The following is a 21,060-nucleotide window of genomic DNA, read 5'->3' as shown; positions in this document are numbered from 1 at the left end:
AAATATTATGATGTACTGTTGCACTGATATATGTTCCTTATGAAACTCAAACTCAGGGAAAAAGAGGACATGAAAAATATAAACAGAACTTCTGCTCTTCTTTTGGGCACTGCACTTTGAAAGTTGCCGCTGTGAGTTGGCATCATTTGGTTTAATAAAAAATTTCTCTTGAGGTGGGCTTTGTGGACTGCTGGCTGCCCCACTTGTGATCCTGCTTTTTTAAATTTTTTTATTTTTTATTTATTTATTGACAGGCAGAGTGGACAGTGAGAGAGAGAGACAGAGAGGAAGGTCTTCCTTTACCATTGGTTCACCCTCTAATGGCCACCATGGCCAGTGCGCTGAGGCCGGCACACTGCGCTGATCCGAAGCCAGGAGCCAGGTGCTTCTCCTGGTCTCCCATGCGGGTGCAGGGCCCAAGCACTTGGGCCATCCTCCACTGCACTCCTGGGCCACAGCAGAGAGCTGGCCTGGAAGGGGGGCAACCAGGACAGAATCCGGCGCCCCGACCGGGACTAGAACCCGGTGTGCCAGCGCTGCTAGGCGGAGGATTAGCCTGTTGAGCTGCGGCGCCGGCCTGATCCTGCTTCTTGATACTGTGCCTGGGAAAGCTGTGGATAATAGTTCAAGTACTTGAGACTCTGCCGCCCATGTGGGAGATCTGGATGGAGTTCTATGTCCTAGCTTTGGCATGGCCCAGCCCTGGCTGTAGCAGGCATTTGGGGAGTGAACCAGAGGACTAGAGATCTTTCTCTCTCTCTGTAACTCTGCCTTTCAAATAATAATAATAATAAAATCTTTTGAAAAAAAATTTCCCGTGCTTATTAATTGTGCTTTAAAATAAGAAGAGAAGGTTTGGGTAACTTTAAAAAAAAAAAGCTTTATTTATTTTAAAGGCAGATAGGGAGAGAGAGAGAAAGAGAGCGAGAGAGAGAGAGAGAGAGAGAGAGAGAGAGAGAGAGAGGTGGCTTAACCCTCTGTGCCACATCGATGGCCTCATGATAACTTTTTTTAAAAAAATTCCTTTCCTTTGGGTAGACTACTAACACAACCCTGGACTTTGAGTTCTTGACTCTACACTTTTTTACAGTTTAATTTTATTTGAAAAACAGAGTTACAAAGAGAGAGGGATCTTCCATCTGCCGATTCACTCTCCAAAATGACCATTATGGCTGGGGCTGGGCCAGCATGAAGCCAGGAGCCTAGAACTCCACCTGAATCTCCTGCGTGGGTGGCAGAGACCCAAGTACTTGGGCCAATTTATGCTGCCTTCCCAGGCACATTAGCAGAGAGCTGGATCAGAATGGAGCAGCCAGGACTCAAACCAGTATTTATATGGGATGCCAGCACTTGCAGTGCTGGCCCCTATACTTTAGCTTTTTTATTGGGAAGAGTACCTAACACAGGGGCCAGAAAACTTTTCTATAAAGGGTCAGAGAGCTACTATTTTAGGTATTGTGGTTCAGGTGTCTCTGTTACCTCTTCTCAGCTCTTCTGTTGCAGCATAAAAGCCATCCTAGGCAATAAGTCAATGAATAGGTATAGCTTGTGCCAACAAAATTTTACCTATGAGTACCAAGATAAAAGTTTACTTAATTGTTAGGTGTCACAAAATACTATTCTTCACTTGTTTTTTCCCCCCCAACCACATAAAACTAAAAAAGTCATTCTTAGCTCATAGGCCATAGAAAAATAAATGGCAAGTTAAAACCACTAAACTCCTAGAAGAAAGTATAAGGAAAAGATTTCCTGATATTGGACTTGACAATGGTTTCTGGGATCTGATACCAAATGCACAGGCCACAAAAGCAGAAATAGAGAAATGGGACTATACAAACTTTTGTGCATCAAATGACACAATCAACAAAGTAAAAAGGTCACATAAGGAAGTGGAGAAAATCTCCTCAAAACATAATGAATAAGGGGTTAATATTCAGAATGCATGAGGGACTTCCATAGGTTAACAACAAAAATTTATTTTAATTTTTTTCTCTTTCTTTGAAAGGCAGAGTTATAGAGAGGCAGAGAGAGAGAGAGAGAGAGAGAGAGAGAGAGAGAGAGAATCGATCTTCCATCCATTTGTTCACTCCCTAGATGGCCACAATGGGCAGAGCTGGGCCAATTTGAAGCCAGGAGCCAGGAGTTTCTTCTAGGTCTTCCACATAGGTGCAGGGGCCCAAGGACTTGGACCATCTTCTGTTGCTTTCCCAAGCGCATGAGAAAGGAGCTGGATCAGAAGTGGAACAGCCAGGACTTGAACTAGCACCCACATGGGATGCCGGCACTACAGGTGGCTGCTTTATCCACTACTCTACAGCACTGCCCCCCACCCCAAGTTAATCAATTAAGAAATGGGTGGGTGTAGTGTAGTGCTCTGGTACAGTGGGTTAATCCACTGCCTGTGATGCCAGCATCCCAGCATCCCACATGAGTGCCATTTTGAGTGCTGGAAGCTCACTTCCCATCCATCTCCCTGCTAATGTGCCTGGGAAAGCAGCAGCAGATGGCCCAAGTGCTTGTATCCCTGCATCCAAGTGGGAGACCCCAGTGAAGTTTCAGTCTCTTGGCTTTGGCTTGGCCCAGCCCTGGCACCCATTTGGGGAGCAAAATAAATCTTAAAAAAAAAAAAAAGATAAGAGCAGTGTTTACCCAGGTGGCTAAGATGCCTGAGTCTCACAATGGAATGCTTAGATTTAATTCCTGGCTCCAGCTCCTGACTCCAGCATCCTACCAATGCACACCCTGGGAGACAACAGCGAAGGCTCAATACACACCCTGGGAGACAACACATGGGAGACAACATCCTACCAATGCACACCTTGGGAGACAACAGTGTTTGGCTTGATGCAGACCCTGGGAGACAAGACTCACATGAGAGGCCTAGATTGTGTTTCCGGCTCCCTACTTTGACCCTGGCTCAGTGCTGGTCATTGTGGGTATTATGGGGGTGAAACAAAGGATGGGTGCTCACTCTGTCCATCCCTCTGCCTCTCAAATAAAGTATTATTAAATAAAGGAAATAAATAGGCATTTCTCCACAGATGATATACCAACTGCCAATAAGCATATGAAATGATGCTCACCATCTTCAGAGAAATGCAGACCAAATCACCTCACACCCATTATTTGATGGCTACCATCAAAACAACAGAAAATAACAAGTGTTGACCAGGGTGTGGAGAGATTGGAACCCCTATCCACTGTTGATTGGACTGTAAGATGGTGCAATCATTTACAACTGCTATGCAAAACAGTACAGAGTCTCCTCAGAGAATTAAAAATGGGAGAACCATATGCTGTAGCAATCCCATTCTGGAAACAAACCCAAAATAATCGAAAGCAGGGTCGTGAAGAGATGCTTGGATCCCCTTGTTCATAGCAACACTTCATGGCAACCAGGACCTGGAGGCAATCCACAATGTATATACACGCAGGGGAATAGTATTCCTCACTTACTACAACATGAGGAACCTTGAGGACCTATGCTAAATAAAATAGGCCAGACACAAAAAGACAAATACTGGTGAATCCAGTTTTATGACCTATCTGAAATAATCAAACTCATAGAAATAGAGAGTGGAATTGGTTACCAGGAACTGGGTGGGGGTGAGGTGTGGACAAGGGGAGGACAGTGTTGCTGTTTAACAGGTATAGGATTTCATATTTATAACACGGAAACGTTCTAGAGATCTATTTCACAGCAACGTGCATATGCTTTCTGTAGAACCGTATACTTTAAAATGGTTAAAATGGTAAATTTTAAATTACACATTTATATATATATATTTTTTACCACAATCAAAAGGAAAAGAGAAAACCTCTGCTGTACTACAATTGTTGAGGACTTAGTGCTCTGAAAAATCAATAGATTGAGTCCAACACACACAGTGACAGGTGGCAGGTCAGATTTGGCTGTCACAGGCCCGCTGACCCACAGCCTAATGCAATCGTCCTCTCCCTGGAGTCAACACCTTGTGTTTACATAGTTCCCCCACACCTTTCTCTACAGTAACAGGTTCCAAGTGGACATAGAGAGTGCCATTCACTGTTACCTCAGTGGGGAGCAGTAAGGTGAAGCAGGTAGCAGGAGTAGTATTTTAGACTGTAGTTAATGGCAGAATAACGATTAGAATTTAGCTAGGGGCCAGCACTGTGGAAAAACTGGTTAAGCCTCTGTCTGCAATGCTGGCATCCCATATAAGTGCCGGTTTGAGTCGCAGCTGCTCCACTTGCAATCCAGCTCCCTGTTAATGCCCCTGGGAAAGCAGCAGAATATGACCCAAGTACTTGGGTCTCTGCCTATGTGGGAGACCCGGATGAAGCTCCTGGATCTTTGTTTCAGCCTGACCCAGTCATGACTGTTGCAGTCTTATGAGGAGTGAACCATAGGATGGAAGACTCTCTCTCTCCCTCTCTCTCTCCCTCTCTTTCTCTCCCTCTCTCTCTCTTTCAAATAAGTAAAATAAATTTTTTTTAAAAAAGAATTTATCTGCCCAGGATTTTTCCTGTAGCTATATGGAGCTATCTATAGATTTAAAAAAAAAAAATACTTCATTTAGGCCGGCACCGTGGCTTAACAGGCTAATCCTCTGCCTTGTGGCGCCGGCACACCGGGTTCTAGTCCCAGTCGGGGCGCCGGATTCTGTCCCAGTTGCTCCCCTTCCAGGCTAGCTCTCTGCTGTGGCCCGAGAGTGCAGTGGAGGATGGCTCAAGTCCTTGGGCCCTGCACCCACATGGCAGACCAGGAGAAGCACCTGGCTCCTGGCTTCGGATCAGCATGGTGCGCCGGCCGCAGTGGCCATTGGAGGGTGAACCAACAGCAAAGGAAGACCTTTCTCTCTGTCTCTCTCTCTCTCACTATCCACTCTGCCTGTCAAAAAAAAAAATTTTTAAAAAAGAACTTTTTGAAGACACCTCCTATGCATGGATTTCAAAAAAATTTTATGCTGAAATAAACTTATTTTAAATTCCATTTTCCTTACACAAACAACATAAAAAGAAACAAAAACAAAAAATTTTCATTTTCTATGGACTTTTTAAATTATCTCATGCACACATGTGCATGTTACATATGTACATATATGCACATATCTGTCTTGTGTATTTTCCCTACTTTGGATCAGCGAGATGCACCTGCTGCAGCGGCCATTGGAAGGTGAACCAACGGCAAAAAGGAAGACCTTTCTCTCTGTCTCTCTCTCTCACTATCCACTCTGCCTGTCAAAAAAAAAAAAGTAAAAAAAAAATACTTCATTTATTTGAAAGGCAGAGTGACAAAGATCTTTCATCCACTAGTTCATCTCCAAATGGCTGCAACAGTCAGAGCTGGGCCGGGCAGAAGCCAAGAGCCAGTAATGCTACTCAGGTCTCTCACATGCTGCCTCTCCAGGAATCCGGATCAGAAACAGAGTAGCCAGGACTCAAACCAGTGCTCAGATAAGGGATGCCAGCATTCCAAGTGGCGGTTTAACGGCCTACACCACAAAGCTGGTCATCCATAGTTTCCTAACAATCAGGAAAACAATACTGATTTGACTGGAGTGAACACAGTATTTCAATGAATTCCATACTTGCTGCTCTAAATTTAAATTGAATTAAAGTGCTCTGGTGCTCTGTGTGCATTTAACCCTAGAGCTAGGAGAAGAGAGGACAGTACTGATTCCAGAACTCATTTAACTTGAGATCTACTATGTTAAATGTTTCTCCAGAAGTAATTTCAGTAGCACCTAATCATCTATGAACTATGAAAATAATCTCATTTAATACTAGTCTCCAGTGGGCATTAGGCACTTTTAGGGAATTATGTAAATCTGTCCTTTGTCTTTACAGCATTGACAGACATTTAAAACTTAAGTAACAATTTAGAAGACAAATGGTTATCATTGCTGTCTCTCTAGGGGTGGCATAAAAGGGAAAGACAAATATAGCCCAGTTCAGCAGGTCAGGATCTAAAATTAAACCATGAGTAAAATGCTGAGGGTACAAAGTTCATTTGGCTCCGTACTGTGAAGCTGCACAAATGAGAGATTTTGCCTGGCATGATATGAATTCTCATACTACACAGCTTCTTTTCACTGTCTAGGGAAAAACCCAATCAGTTACACTTTGGTTACACCACAGTCCATAAAGTTTATGCAGAATCTGGAGAGTTACGGAAGCATAAACATCACTGTGTACTTAACACAGTTCCGATTATAAACGTGAATGCCGTGTTAAAAGACCTCTTTCTTCGTGTACACAGAGCTGTGCTTAACGAAAGCAGTGGCTCTCAGGGAAAAACACCTGCGAGTGTCTGTCTCTCTGATATCTGTGTGATAAGCACAGAAACAGGAAGTGAATATTTCACTGTTACTCAGACATAAGAAGCAAATGCAGCACAGAGGCATCAAGAGGCTCTTAGTTCAGAAACACAAACCTATAAGAGACGTCCTGGATTCAATCACGGAAACTTGAATACGGACTGAGTATTAGTTGATATCAGGAAATCACTGTTTTCTTCAGATGTGATGACGCTATTAAATTAGAAACTAATGTTCTTAGTCTCAGGAGAGACAGCTGAACAATTTGGAGAAGAAGTACTATGATCTTTGTAACTAATTCAAATGATGTTATAGAAATAACCTCTATTTTCTGTGCATTTGAAGTTTTTTTTTTTTAAGAGAAATGAGAGGGAAGAAAGAGCATCTTTAAACAATTCCTGGAGTAGGTGTTTGGCCAATTGGTTAAGATGTTTGTGTCCCACCTGAGTGCCTGCGATGGATTCCGAGTTCCAGCTCCTGCATCCAGCTAGTGCAGCCCCTGAGAGGCAGTGGTGATGGCTCATGTGGTTGGGTTCCGGACATACACATGGGAGACCTGGACTGCAGTTGCTGTTTCCTGGCTTTGGGCAGGTCCAATTCTGGCCACGCCAGGCATTTGGAGAGTGAACCAGGATTGGGCACTCTGTTTCTTAAATAAATAAAATAATAAAAATATCCTTAGCCAAGAGCACTATGGGAGAACTTTTGAGCAATAACTTCCCTTTGGGTTTGCATGTTACTTTTTTTTTTTTTCCCTGTTGCACTCAGGGTATTTTTCAGTTCCTGCAGGCTCAGCTCCACCCAGGCACAAGCAGCCCTTAATCACATTTAAGTCAACAGAATTCAACAGCCACTGCAAGTGAGCCCGAGGAGATAAAGTCCACAGTTACATTCAGTCTTTGCATTTGTGCAGTATCACACGGGCACACTCACTTTCAAGGTGCCCAATGGTTTCATCGGCACTTTTTGCAGTCTTATCACCATGTAGGGTCTGTGTTTCTCGCTTCTTTCCTAGAGGCAGACAATGACCTCAGACAGAGGCTATTTCTTTCTAGCCCATGGACGCAACCTGAAAGGACTTTTCCAGAGGAACCTTTGTTTTTTTTTTTTCTTGGTCCAATCATCATCCATTCTTCAATCCTATGGCGATGGGCCTATACTGACGTTTTTTCTCCTCTGAAAATCAATGTCATCCTGCAGCCTGAAAAGGAAAGCCAGTATGAAAACTCCAGCCACCATGTCATACTCTTTGGTCATCAGCAATAAGGATGTAAATCAAAGTGATAAGCGTGTGTACCAGGACGCAGTGACATCACTCTGACAAGAGAGCACACGGTGACAAGGCTGTGCACACTCCAACTTAACAGCCTGGCTTCCTCCCTGCCAGGTTTTGGCGCCAGAGGCTGTAAGTATTTAGCAAGCGCCGGTCGGTCTGTTATTCCTGAGCGAGCTCAGAGAGGGGACTACCGGGTCACCAGGATCCCATTTAGCGTTAGCAGCTGGGGCAGGTGTCCAGGATACATGTGCTCACACCGTGGTACACCGGCCGGGGGCCTCCTGAAGGACACGGGCGGAGCGTGTGCCTGAGTGGCAGGCGCGCCGCACCTCCCCTACCAGCATGGCCCCGGCGCCCCGGCCCGCGGGGGCGGCCATCTTGGTCAAGCCGGGCCCAGGGGGCCTTGGCGGGGCTAACGGCGGCCGGGTTGCCAGAGCCCAAGGTCACAATGGCCGAGTGACCGGGGCGAGCCGAACGGCGGCCTGGGGCCCCGCGCGGCCCCGAGGTGCCCGGGGGCGCGGCGCGCAGCCCCCACCGACGGCTCACTGCCAAGGATGGCGAGGAGGCGAGCGCTGAGGCGCTGCCTGCAGCAGCTGTTGGCGCCCTCGGCGGAGCCGGCGCGGCGCGGCCGGGGGCGGCGGGATCCGGGCGCCGGCCGCCGCGGCTCCTCAGGCAGCCCGGGGGCGCTGCGGTGGCAGCGGCAGCGCGCGCGCCCGGCCGCCCTCCGCGCCAGGTGAGCCCGCGCGCTCCGGCCCCGCTCCCTCGGTCCGCCCCCCGGCCGCGTGCCCGCGGCGGAGGCGAGCGCCGGGCGAGAGCGCTCGCTGCGGCCGCTTGCTCCCGGCCGCGCGGGTCTTCGGCGACTGTGCAGCGGCTTCCTCCCGGGTCTCCCGGGGCGGAGAGCTCGGCACGCCTGAGGTTGTGCGCACTCGGCTGGCCGCGCCGAGCCCCAGCCCGGCCGCATCCTGGGCGCGCTGCGCTGGTGAGCGCCCGCACCCCGCGAGCTGCGGAGCCTGCACCCCCGGAGCTGCCTGGGTGAGGAGCCGCAGGCTGTCCCCCGGCGCTTTCGGGCGAATCGCCGTATCTGGGATTTGTGTCAGATCCTATCTCTCGCGCGGATGACCGGGTTGCGTGTTCGCTGTCTGCATACGCGAGGCGGGTATTTTCTTTAGGTTGCATACAAATAGATGGGTGGACAACTTCTCTCAGAGCCACTGACTTCTGCCTCGTCTCTAGGACTTAGCCTCCGAAACCCCTTTCCAACAGGTTGCTCTGCTTTTACCTTGAAATAAGTGTGTTCATTTAACCACGGCGTGGAAATGAAGAGCAAAGTAATGGGGCAAGGTGGCCTGGGGGAAGGCGCTGCTTGCTTGAATTTTCTGGGCTGGGACGGTTTGCTTCTTAAATCGGTTGTGCCTGCGGGATCTGCAGAGTAGGTATTCAGGTAGGGATTTTTTTCCCCCCAGTGGATAGGATATGGTAGTTGGGATAAGTAGGCTGTCACAGACTCCTGGGAAATCCGGGGGTGAGACAAATTAATAGCCTTTAAAAAAGTCATTTAGTTGTGTCTTTGCTTTACTGTATGTAGGTTGTTACCTACGTGATAGTTGGCTTCGGTTAAGCATGAATTGTTTGCTATATGATCATTCATTAATTGGTTCCGAAAGTCACTCCTGAGATGCTGTTGTCTGCGATTCAAACATTTCCATCGTTTGTTGAAAACTGGAAGTTATGCTTTAGCTTCAGATGTCAACTTCGTTTAGAAAGAAGTTATGTAATCTTTAAAAAGAAAAGATTACCCACATCCCAGCACACTCTGGTGTTGCTGCAAGATCCGCGAAAGACGACACTCAGCACAAGTGGACTTCATTACAGGAAGAATTTGAGAGAGAGCTTGAGGGGTTGAAAGGGTTTTAAGTCAACTGAAAGTACAGTCACAGTTTGCAAAGATTTTACTTTTATCTTATTTTTTTTTTTGCTACAAGAAGTATGGTAAGTCTCCAAGAGATGGGACTACCTAGTGCACTCCCTACACCCTTGTTTTCATGCGTAGTTGAAAGTTGTATTGTACAGGTTCTAATTGTGAAATTCAGCATTTTAACTAGCCCAGCTATTACTACGTGAAGAACATTTGAATATAAACATCACAACACAGGGTTTCAATCATACTTTCATCTCTGTAGTCATCCTCATGTGTTTGTTTGAAAAGAATATTATGTTACTTTGGGCATTTGTGAGCTTGGAAAACTGAGGGTTTGCTTTTTATTTATTTTTTTGATATGCACATTTAGCCTGTTTGGAAAATTGGAAACGTAATATTTGCCTTTAATTGAGTTGCTTCATTCTGCTTTTTCTTTGTAGTGGTGGCTAGCTGTGACCATAGTGGATTTTTCCATTCCTTCCCCCCTCTCTTTATGTCAATAAGAACATGGCTGCAGGGATGTGGGCATTTTAGGTTGAAATGCACACAAGCAAAAAGTGTTCTTACTGACGTGTTATTAGGGAGATGAACTGTGCATGTAATTCACTGCTTCAGAACAGTTTTATCCTGAAGGTCTGTATAAAACTGGCATAAAAAAATACCCAAGTGATTTCCAGCATAAGGCTCAAGCAGTATTTCATCCTAACTCCCATCATCCTGGAGAATCCCACCCACCTATAATCTAGAGTGTTCTGCTTGGTTGTCTTTTGAATTCAGTAACCATTGACTGAGTATGTAACTCTTTTTGTAACAGCCTTTTGTGACAGATTCCATACGAATTCCCATACCTGCAGGGGCAGTTTGAGGTCAGCAATGCAGCCTTCTGCCCAGATGGTTAACTAATGTATTTTGACTTTATCATTTACAAAGCTCCTCCTATCATTTACAAAGTAATTTTTATGTATTTATTTTTAGTTTGATTTTATGGACATGAAAAATGTGAGATTATTAACCCCATTCCACGGATGAACAAAACAGGAAACCGAGACCTGGGTGATTTTAATCGCCTGGCCGGGGCCAGCCTTGTGCAGATGATGAACACTAGCTGACTCATGTTAGGGTGCTGATGAGGTCAGGGTCCAGGGGACTGGGTCAACAGCATGGGTCAGCAGCGTTGGGCCACAGCTCATTCATAGATTGCACCCCTAAACCTGGGTGACAGCTTGTGAGCTGTCGGTACCATTGTCTACGGAGGCATAGGCCTGGCCAGTAGATGGGTCAGCATAATTCACCACTAGACTCAGAAATTCAGTTTGTGCCTGCTTTCTAGAACATTCTGTCTTTCCCCTTAAATGCAGCAGATTGTCGTGTTTATATCTAATTTGGAGGCCTTCCCAGATTAAGGGACAGTAACACACTGATGGAACAATGGATGCCTGTAGACTTCTGCCTAATTTTGTAATCTCTCTCAGCCATAAGAATGATCTTACCAGATAAAGAAACATCAGGCTGTCTCGCTGTTTCTAGCATTCCTTAACCTGGTCACATACTTGTTTGTATTGCCAACAGCGTGATGCTAGGGCTGTCAGATGGCAGTCATATTTTGTTTTGAAAGTTGCTCTTTTCCGTTCCCTTTTCAAGTTGCTGTATTCATTCCTTTGGTTTGCCTAGCTCATGGAAAGCTCTCTAAGCTTTGTTTATTTATTTATTTTTACATAATGTTGTGCTATTTTACAGCTAAGCAACTAATGAAAGTTCAAGACAGGGTCCAAATGCTGGTGTTGTTCAGGACGGCCTTGTTGGGCTATTCTGGGCTTGTATGCAGATTGGGGAAGTCTCCCAGCAGGGCAGTAGGGCGTCTTTTGCTACTTAGGATCCAGACGGTTCTTGCTCCTGATTGGTTGATTAGGAACTGGAGCTGGCTACATGTCAGATCAGAAGGGACTTGACTGAGTGAGTCCTGTTTCTATCCTGTCTTAATTGTACCAAGGTTAGTTTGGGCCAGTTTGAAAGACTGTGCTCAAATATGGTTCTTGGAGCTAGTGTTTGCCGCAGTCGTTCTTTTTTTTTTTTGAGAGGCAGAGTGGACAGTGGGAGAGAGAGCCAGAGAGAAAGGTCTTCCTTTTCCGTTGGTTTACCCCCGAATGGCCGCTGAGGCAGGCACGCTGCGGCCAGCGCACCGTGCTGATCTGTAGCCAGGAGTCAGGTGCTTCTCCTGGTCTCCCATGCGGGTGCAGGGCCCAAGCACTTGGGCCAGCCTCCACTGCACTCCCGGGCCACAGCAGAGAGCTGGACTGGAAGAGGGGCAACTGGGACAGAATCTGGCGCCCCGACCGGGACTAGAACCCAGTGTGCTGACGCTGCAGGCGGAGGATTAGCCTAGTGAGCTGCGGTGCCGGCCTTCTGCAGTCGTTCTTAATGGTGCCATTTGGGACACCTGCATCCCATATCTGAGTACCTGGATTTGAGTGCTGCCTCTACTTCCAGTGCCAGCTTCCTGCGAATGCAGACCTTGGGAAAGCAGTGGTGATGGCTCAAGTAGTTCAGTCTTTGCCACCCATGCAGGAGACGTAGATTGAATTCCCAGGCCCTGGCCCAGCCCTGGCTGTTACAGGTTTTTTGGGTACTGAACCTGCAGATGGGAGCTTGCCCTGTGTCTGTCTGCTTTTCAGGTAAATACAAATTAAAACACAAAAAACATGGTTCTCACATCAAAGAAGTCCAGAGTTGGGCAGGTCAGCTGGTAAGGTAGACCCTGAAATCATGGATCTCCTCTCTGCCATTTCTAGGATGTGACCCTCATGCCGCTGGCTCAGGCTGCAGGGAGAATGAAGACAAGTGCTTTCGGGAGGAGACTCCCAGGAGCACTGTGTATGTGAAAGACTTGAGCCTGAATCACATCAGTCACAGCATCACCAACATGGCCATGCCTCGCTGGAAGGCTGGAGTAGAGTAATTAGGGTATAGTAACCCTGAGTGCAGGCGACTCTGCTGTGGGGGGCAGAGGGAGACTGGATTTCCTTGTGAGCACCGTCTAGTCTTTACCACTGTGCACCGCGGAACTCAGCCACTGCCCAAGACGCCTCAGCTTTTATTTTCAGTGACCAGTAGGGTTGATGGAATGTTCTTTTTGTCTCTCAGCCCTTTGGGTATTTTTTCCTTCTCAGATTATTTGATCCCAGTAGATCTTTTCAAAAATAATTAACTAGGTGCGAGATGAAGAGTGATTAGGAGCTGAATCTCCAGTTTGTTTATTCATCCCATCAATAACTGAGTGCGCCTTATGTCCAGGCTGCGGTGTGTTAGTATGAATCATTACTGATTGTATGTTTCTGGCTTGGCTTGGCTTGGCTTGGTTTGGCTTCCTAGGAGCACAGGGTAGAATTTGTGTTGAACTTTGTATCCAGGAATGTAGTGTTGCCAGCATGTAGCAGTCTCAGGTTTAGACGGCCTCCAACCTGGAGTGCTGGGGAGGCAGGAAGAGGAGACACCAAGGTGGGCAGTTGCCAGGCTAGCATACATTCTAGAGGTACCTGAGAGTCATGTGAGTCAGTCCTTTGGTGCCTGATGATTTAAAGTTTTGGTTCTGGACAGAATCACCACCAACTGAGCTTTGAAAAAACTACTACAGCCCCAGTGCAGCCTTTGATTCAGGAACCTCAGGGATGGGGTGGGAAGCTCCACAGGTGCTTGTGATGTTGCAGCCAGGGTTGACGATCACAGGTCCAAGGCTTTGTAGCCAGCGGCCTTGGAGATAGTCTAGGGAGGGTTCTCATGGCTTTTCCTATGACTGTCACACTGGAGATCGGATCTTTTCTCGATACCTTCTTGTGATCAGAAAGAAGAGGTAGGAGGAGTTCTGAGATAAGCAGGAAAGAGAAAACACTGAAATGCTTTTGAGGCAAACTGTCTCATAATTTCTCCAGAGCTGGCTTTGCTTGCCTGTTCCAATTGTGGGAAATATTTCCTTGGAGAAACACCCCGTTTTAACTGGGACTTCAAGCCCTGGGGAAAATGCGGGGTCTCCATGAGGCCAGTGTTAGTACCGAGTTTGCAGTTTTTGTTCCTGCGTGGGGGCAATGAGGGGAGGTAAGGACAGTGGGAGGAACAGGATTATGACTTTCACAATTGTGGGACTTTTCAGGGTTGATGACAAGAGCCTCCTGGTGAATCTGGCAGAATTGGTGGAGGCTGCGGGAGCCATGTGTGGGGTTGGGTAGGAATCCTTGTTTTATATTTAAAGGTTGTGTGAAGTCCAGAAAGGCAGGCTTTCTCTTATTCAGATATAAGAACACAGACGCATTCCAGGGTTCATGTCATTTCCTACAGCCCCCATATTGTATTCGTGTAGAAATTTTAAAACGACCTTGATGAAAACATCCACTAACCCTTATTAAGCCCTTTCTAGAGTATAATAAAGTAGTGGCTTGCAGTTACTGACGGCTTACTATGCACCAGAGACTGGATGAAGAATTATGAAACTAAGGCTTATAAAGGATGACAAGGGGCAAGGGAGCAAAGTTGGGAAGCTTTTTTTTTTTTTTTTAAAGAAAGAGCAGGAGGAAGGAAATCTTCCATCCACTGGTGCACTCCCCAGGTCCCCTAGTGCCTGCAGTCGCTGGGCTAGGCTGAAGCCAGGAGCCCAGAACTCTGTCCAGGTCTGCCACATGGGTGGCAGAAGCTCAACCACTTGAGCCATCATCAGCTGACTCTCAGGATTTCATTAGCCAGAAGCTCGACTGGAAGTGGAGTAGCCACGACTTGAAACAGGCACTAAGTGATGGCTTAACCTGCTGCACCACAATGCTTGCCTCAGGAATTATTTTTTTAATTTTATCTGTTTTACAATATTTAGTTATTTATTTTGAAAAAGTTACAGAGAGAAACAGAGTGACAGAGAGAGCATCCATCTGCAGGTTCACTCCCCAGATGGCTGCAATGACCAGGAGCCAGGCACCTCACCTGGCTCTCCCATGTGAATGACAGGGGACAGAATACTTGTACCATCATCCACTGCTTTTCCAAGGCTCATTAGCAGGGAGCTGGATTGGAAGTGGAGCAGCCAGGACATGAACCAGCGCCCATATGGGATGCTGGTGTTGCAGGCGGCAGTTTTACCTGCTACACCATAATGCTGACCCAGGAATTATTTTTTTAAAGTTTTTTTTTTTCTGTAATATTTTATGTTCCTTTTCCTAGTTATATTTTTTTCCTGAAAATGGATTCAAGTATGTATATGTATATATATATATATACACATACATATATAATGTGCATATTATATATATGCTTTTGGAATTTATGCTTCCTGCTATTCTTCTACAAAGCATGCTGAATTGAATTTAGAGATCTCGATGTTTCCTTGAACTTCAGCATCCTGTTAGTCGACCTTTTGGGACTGTCTCCAGGCAGCATTCTGAACAGCTTACAACCCCAGGGAGCGGGCCGGGCCTTGTTTCCTTGGCTTGCTTTTTTGTCAATAACCCTCTTCTCCTAAAGGATGGGCCACGCAGGTCTTGAGGGCAGAATGTCGCGCCTGCCCTTCTGCCAAATTCTCTGGTGAGGGAGCCAGCGGCTCGGGTGACCTCATGGTGACTCTCCTGCTTTCCCCCTGTCTCTGCTGACCTCAGGGCTCTGCTGCTGCTGTCTGCCTGCAGAAGGCAATGAGCCTTTTTAGCACGCCTGACACTTGGTCACAGCACTGGCTCAGAACCAGTAGCGTGTAAGGAAACAGAATTCCTCACCACTTCCAGATCTGGGGCCGAGGGTCTTGGAATGCCTGATTCTGGATATATACCATTTTCATGATCAGACACCTCTGTAAACGTGAGATTAAGCTCCAGTCTGTGTGATTGCTTATTCCCCACCCCCCACCCCCCACACACATTTTGGGTCACTGGAGGTCAGAGCCTCACATTCCTCCCAGCACTGGGAGGACTAGAACTTAATTAAAGTAGACGTTCAAACAACGTTTGCTAAATATGACTTTACAAATGCTTTAAGTCGAGGCCATTGCAAATTACGTCTGAAATCTTAACATGGTTGAGGTGTGATGGCTGTTTGATGTGTCAGTTTTCAGATTGGTTATGGAATTTCTGAAATGTGGCGTCATTCTCCCAGCAGCTTCCTGGTCTACCTGATTCACCTTTGGAATTACCTTTTGCCCAGCAGATAACTGCTGTGGTCAGTTGAGAGATGCTTTGCTTATCACTTACCAGCCCAGCCCAGGGAGTACAGATTGGCAGGGCCAGACCAGGGCCTGGGACGAAGGGACAGCCTCTTTGGTGGCCTGAGCTGGCTCTTGGTTCAGCCAGATTGTTAAAATTTTAGAGAAGTAGGAACCTTAGAGGTGCACCCTGGGCCCCTCGTTTTACAGGGAGGGAAAGTGAGTCGCAGCAGTGTTAGGTGACTTTTTAAAGGCTACAATTCAGTAAAAGTTGGAACTAGGGCTGAAGTCAGAAAGAAGTATACAGTTAACTTTTTTCATTTTTCCCATTTTTCATTTTTTTTTTCTGTGCAGGAGCTATGAGAACTCCATTTCTCCACTGCTTTTTTTTTTTTTTTAAATGGGTTATGCTTTTAAACAGGAAGCTTTTCTTTATGCATAACTGATCATGAAGAAGAATAGAGAAAGAATGCGCACCTTCTGGAAGCATGTTGTTGTTAAAATCTTGGTTGAGGACTGGTAAATGAAGCTTTAACATCACTTTACAGCCTTAGGATACCTTTTCAAGTTCTGTAGGCATTAACTTAGTATTCTTTCCTCTTCATCTTCCCCCAACCTGTTCAGTTTGGTAAATCTGTATATCACCTAGGTATTCTTCTCTATACCAGAAATGAATTTGTACTTTGTGTTTTTGTATTATTTTTAAGGTATTAAAGAGACTATAACTACATATTTTTAATAAACATTATTTTATGCATGTTTTTCTAAATTTGCCATAACATGACATTTTAGTGTGATTATCCTAAGGATTCCAGTTGTGTGTTGTGACATTTTAATTTTTTATAGACAGAGAGATCTGCTGGTTCACTTCCCAAATGGCCACAACAGCCGCAGCTGAGCCGATTCAAAGCCAGGAGCCAGGAGCTTCTACCAGGTCTTTCACGCAGGTGCAGGGGTCCAAAAACTTGGGCCATCTTCCACTGCTTTCCCAGGGCATGAACCAAGAGCTGAATCAGAAGAAGTGCAGTCAGGACCTGAACTGGCAGCCCATATAGAATGCCGATGCCATATGGAGGCTTAGCCTACTATGCCACAGTGCTGGCCCTGGTATTTTAATTTTTTAAAAATTTATTTTGGGCCCAGCATTGTGGCATAGTGTGTTAAGCCACCACCTGTGATGCCAGCATTCCATATGGACACCGGTTTGTGTCACGGCTGCTCTACTTCTGACCTAGCTCTCTGCAAATGGCCTAGGAAAATCAGTGGAAGATGGCCCAAGGCCCTGGGCTCCTTCCACCTGCATGGGAGATCTAGATCCTGGCTCCTGACTTCGGCCTGGCCCAGTGTCGGCTGGTGTGGCCTTTTGGGGAGTAAACCAGTGGATGAAAGATCTCTCTTCCTCCCTCTCTGTAATTCTGTCTTTCAAATAAATAAGAAAGCATTTTAAAAACTATTTTATTTGGGAGGCAGAGAGAGAGAGAACAAGAGGAAGAAGCACTCCCATCTGCTGGTTTACTCCTCAAATGCTTGCAATAATGGGCCTGGGCCAGGCTGAATCTGGGAGATGGGAACTCATTCTAGGTCTCCTACGCAGGTGGCTGCAACCTAATTATTTGAGCCATCACTGCTGCCTCCCCGAGTCTGCATTTTGGAGTCGGGTGAGTACTGAACCCAGATACTCTGGTACAAGTTGCAGGTATCTTAACTGCAAGGTTAAATGCTCACCCTACAAGTCATGTTTTAAATGAACTTTGTCCTTAGGCCTGTAGTTTACTTTCTTGTTTCTAATTCTAACCAAAGCTTTGCTTTCTTACTCACATATAGGGAAAACCTCTTATTGTAGGGGGAGCACCTAGAATGTTTATGCATGTTGGTGATTTAAATCTGTTGGTAGCCTGTGAAGTGACCTGTTCAATGTATTGATTTTTGTCTAACACTAAGAATTTTCAAAGGCTTTGGCAATTTATGGGCAAGAACATTTGTTGTCCTTGACTACTTTTTTTTTTTTTTAAAGAAAGCAATGTTCTGTAATTTTTTTGTTTAAATTTTTTTTTATTTGCTTACTTTCATTTTATTTGGAAAGCTGATATACAAAGAGATCTTCCATCTGCTGGTTCACTCTCCAAATGGACTGCAATAACAAAGGCTGGGCCAGGCCAAAGCCAGGAGCCTGGAACTCAATCTGGGTCTTGCATGTGGGTGGTGGAGATCCAGGTACCTGGGCCATCACCTGCTGCCTCCCAGGGTGCACATTAATAGAAAGCTGGAGCAGAAGCAGAAGAGCCAGGACTCAAACTGGGCACTGCCAGTTGGGATGCAGGTATACAGCAGCATCTTAACTGCTGCTCTGATTTGTATCCCAAGGAGTCTACCTGTGTTCTGTGTTCATCTTTCTCTAATTCCGTATTCAGAGTCCTGTGTGCTTTTGGTTAGCAATCATTTCTTTGTAAATTATTTGTCAAAGCAATTGTCCTTTGCCTATAATCAGATAAGTGCTTTATGAGACATGTAACTTTTAAAAAAAGTTTTTAATTTTGAAAAACAGGGAGGCAGGGAGGCAGGGAGCTCCCTTCTACTGGTTCTCTCCTTAGCTGCCCGCAGTGGCCAGCTTTGGGCCAGGCTGGGCCAGGTTGAAGCCAGGAGCCTAGAACTCTGTTTGGGTCTTCTACATGAGTGGCAGGGACACAAGTACGTTTTAAAAATTTTATTTAATTAAAAGAGTTACAGAAAGTGGGGCGGGGGGAGTGAGAGTGAGAGAGAGTGAGTGAGAGAGAGAGAGAGATTTGTTCCATCTGCAGGTTCATTCCCCAAATGGCTGCAACAGCCAAGGCTGGATCAGGCTGAAGCCAGGATCCTGGAACTCCATCTCGGTCTCCCAGGCAGGTGCAGGGGCCCAAACACTTGGACCATCTTCCACTGCTTTCCTGGGCTCATTAGCAGGGAATTGGGTCATAAGTGGAGCAACTAGGACTCAGGGTAGTGCCCAGATGGTTTGCTGGTGCCATAGAAGGCAGCTGAACCCACTGCATCTCAACGTCAGCCCGAACCAAGTGAGTGAACCATCACTAGTGCCTCCCAGGGGTACGTTAGCAGGAAGCTAGAGCTGGAAGTGGAGTGGCAACTCAAACCCAGGCATTCTGATAGAGGACACAGGCATCCCAAGTGGTGTCTTAACTGCTGTGCTAAAAATCTGCCGTATTGTATGTGTGTGTGTGTGTGTGTGTATTAACAGAGGAAAACACACTGTTATTTTTAAAATAAAGTATAAACAAACTTACATAATTTTGTAGTCCTTTGTTACATAAAATTATTAAGGAAAGAAGAAACACTTCAGCAATCTAGGTTTTAATATCCAAAATGTAAGAATGTTGATCTTTAAAAGCAACTCGGTTGTATGGAAAAGTCCTATTGTATTTTCTTTACTCTTTTACTGAATATGAACCATAGTTGTAATAACAATTTAAGTTTATCTAGCACTATGAAGTGCTAACCGATGGTGTCATTTGTTCATTGCAGCTCTTTAAGGAAGTCCCTAGGGCTTCTCTCTCTCTCTCTCTCTCTCTCTTCCCGTTTTCCCTGGCTGGACAAGTAAGCCAGCTTTAAAAAGTTGATTCCTACCCCCAAGCCAACACTTCTAATTAATGCTCAGAGTGGAGTACTGGTTTCCTGGCTCCAAGTTAATGTTCTTCGCACGCTTGTGATGATGAATTGCTTGGTGAGATATATAGATTGATATTATGCACACATCCATTTAAGTGTACTTTATGCATGTGCATTAGTTCCAGTAGATTTTGACTCAATAATTGTTCTTAAAAGTTATCATAACTTCCATTTAGTTTGCTCCTAAATGTACTGTGTGCTAAGCTTCATGGTTGATGTGTGTGTGTGTGTGTGTGTGTGGACATAGCTCTTACAGAACGTTCTTCCTTTCATTGTCCAATGTACTTGCCATGCTTGGACATAGCTCCCTCCCACCAGTCTCTTAAATGCCTGTGGGCGTCAGCTCCAATTTCACCCAGCATCTATTGAATGTGGAGGTTGGGACTAGTTTCATTTTACCCTAGGAAGCCCTTGGCAGACACTTCAGTGAATCAAAATAGTTTCATTAGCTGTGTCATATAGCACTGTATTGAAAAGACCCTTCTCTTCAGCAAAGGTAAAAGGAGAGGAAATATAAAATTGTGAAGTTAATATTATTTAGTCTGAGGGGTCTGAAAATACAGTTCTTTTTTAAAGATTTATTTATTTGAAAGAGTTACAGAGAGAGGTTGAGAGAAAGAGAGAGAGAGAGAGAGAGAGAGAGAGGTCTTCAATCTGCTGGTTCACTCCCCACATAGTCCCAACGGCCAGAGTTGAGCCGATCTGAAGCCTGGAGCCAGGAACTTCATCCAGGTCTCCCATGTGGGTGCAGGGGCCCAAGGAATTGGGCCATCCTCCACTGCTTTCCCAGGTGCATTAGTGTTACAGGTGGGAAGACTCCCTTTGTTCAAACAGGCACCAGAGACAGTGGAGGATCGAAGCGGTTTATTACGCCAGCGGGCTCAGCTAGAATCATTTCCTGAGAACTGAGCGACAATCCCAAGCTTCTTACACTATTTATAGGTTCATCAGCATCGTACCTTAGCTGTTGCAGCATTGGTGGGTTTAAATTGTAGCCTGCGTGATTAGGACCACACTTCCAGTGGTCGATGGGCCTGCTATGTTTGTAAGAGAGATACCAGGGGCAGATTTATTATGACAGATTCATGACTGGAGTTTACAGAAGCAGAATTTAGGACATTTTCCCTCCCTAGACAAGTTAACAGTGGGCAGCTGCTTCACTAGTTAATTGCGGGCAGCCACTTTTCAAGGTCTGTGTTGGGAGGAGGGGTACGCTTTTCTTTGTCTCTGGTTGTGGCCATATTTCCTTTACATTAGCAGAGAGCTGGATCAGAAGCAGAGCAGCCCGGCCTCGAACTGTGGTGCCCATATGGGATGCAGGTGCTGCAGGCCAGGGCTTTAACCCGCTACACTACAGCGCCAGCCCCAAAAATACGGTTTTGAATACTCTTCAGATTGATTGCATGTCAGCAATCTGTAATGTATTTATTTTTGTAAAGGACAGTCACTCAATTTTTATTTGAATGCTGATTTGCTACTGCAGAATTGATGAGTATGTTGAAATCTCAAACATACATTGTACTATTGTGTTTTTTTTTTCACTTTTTAAATGATAAAGCTGTGCATTCAACTCTAGTCAGCTGGCAAATCTTAAATGTCAAAGAAAAAGCATGAAACATTTGCTTTTGAAATAGAGAATTCTTGGGTTTTGAACACATTTTACCCATGTGTGCAGTTTTTGAAGTAAAATATTTGTGCTTGCCTGACTTTTCTTCACCAAATGTCACAGTTCAGAATGCTT

At 45.6% G+C, this 21,060-nt stretch overlaps 1 protein-coding gene across 3 annotated transcripts in view; it reads left to right on the top strand.

The window, feature by feature from the left end:
* The first annotated feature begins 8,297 nt into the window (after positions 1-8,297).
* The window catches only part of NAPEPLD (N-acyl phosphatidylethanolamine phospholipase D), a 39,823-nt gene continuing 27,060 nt past the window's right edge, over positions 8,298-21,060 (top strand). The window contains exon 1 of one of the 3 annotated variants that reach the window (XM_062212724.1): positions 8,298-8,308. The gene's annotated coding sequence lies outside the window, so the exon portion shown is untranslated. Of the gene's footprint in view, positions 8,309-8,525; positions 8,608-17,257; positions 17,318-21,060 lie in introns of those variants that run through there. The other 2 variants (XM_062212638.1, XM_062212815.1) reach the window with 2 other exon arrangements.

Source organism: Lepus europaeus, chromosome 1, assembly GCF_033115175.1.
Source record: "Lepus europaeus isolate LE1 chromosome 1, mLepTim1.pri, whole genome shotgun sequence".
NCBI classification, from domain to species: Eukaryota; Metazoa; Chordata; class Mammalia; order Lagomorpha; family Leporidae; genus Lepus; species Lepus europaeus.
This window is presented reverse-complemented; position numbering and strand designations above follow the sequence as displayed.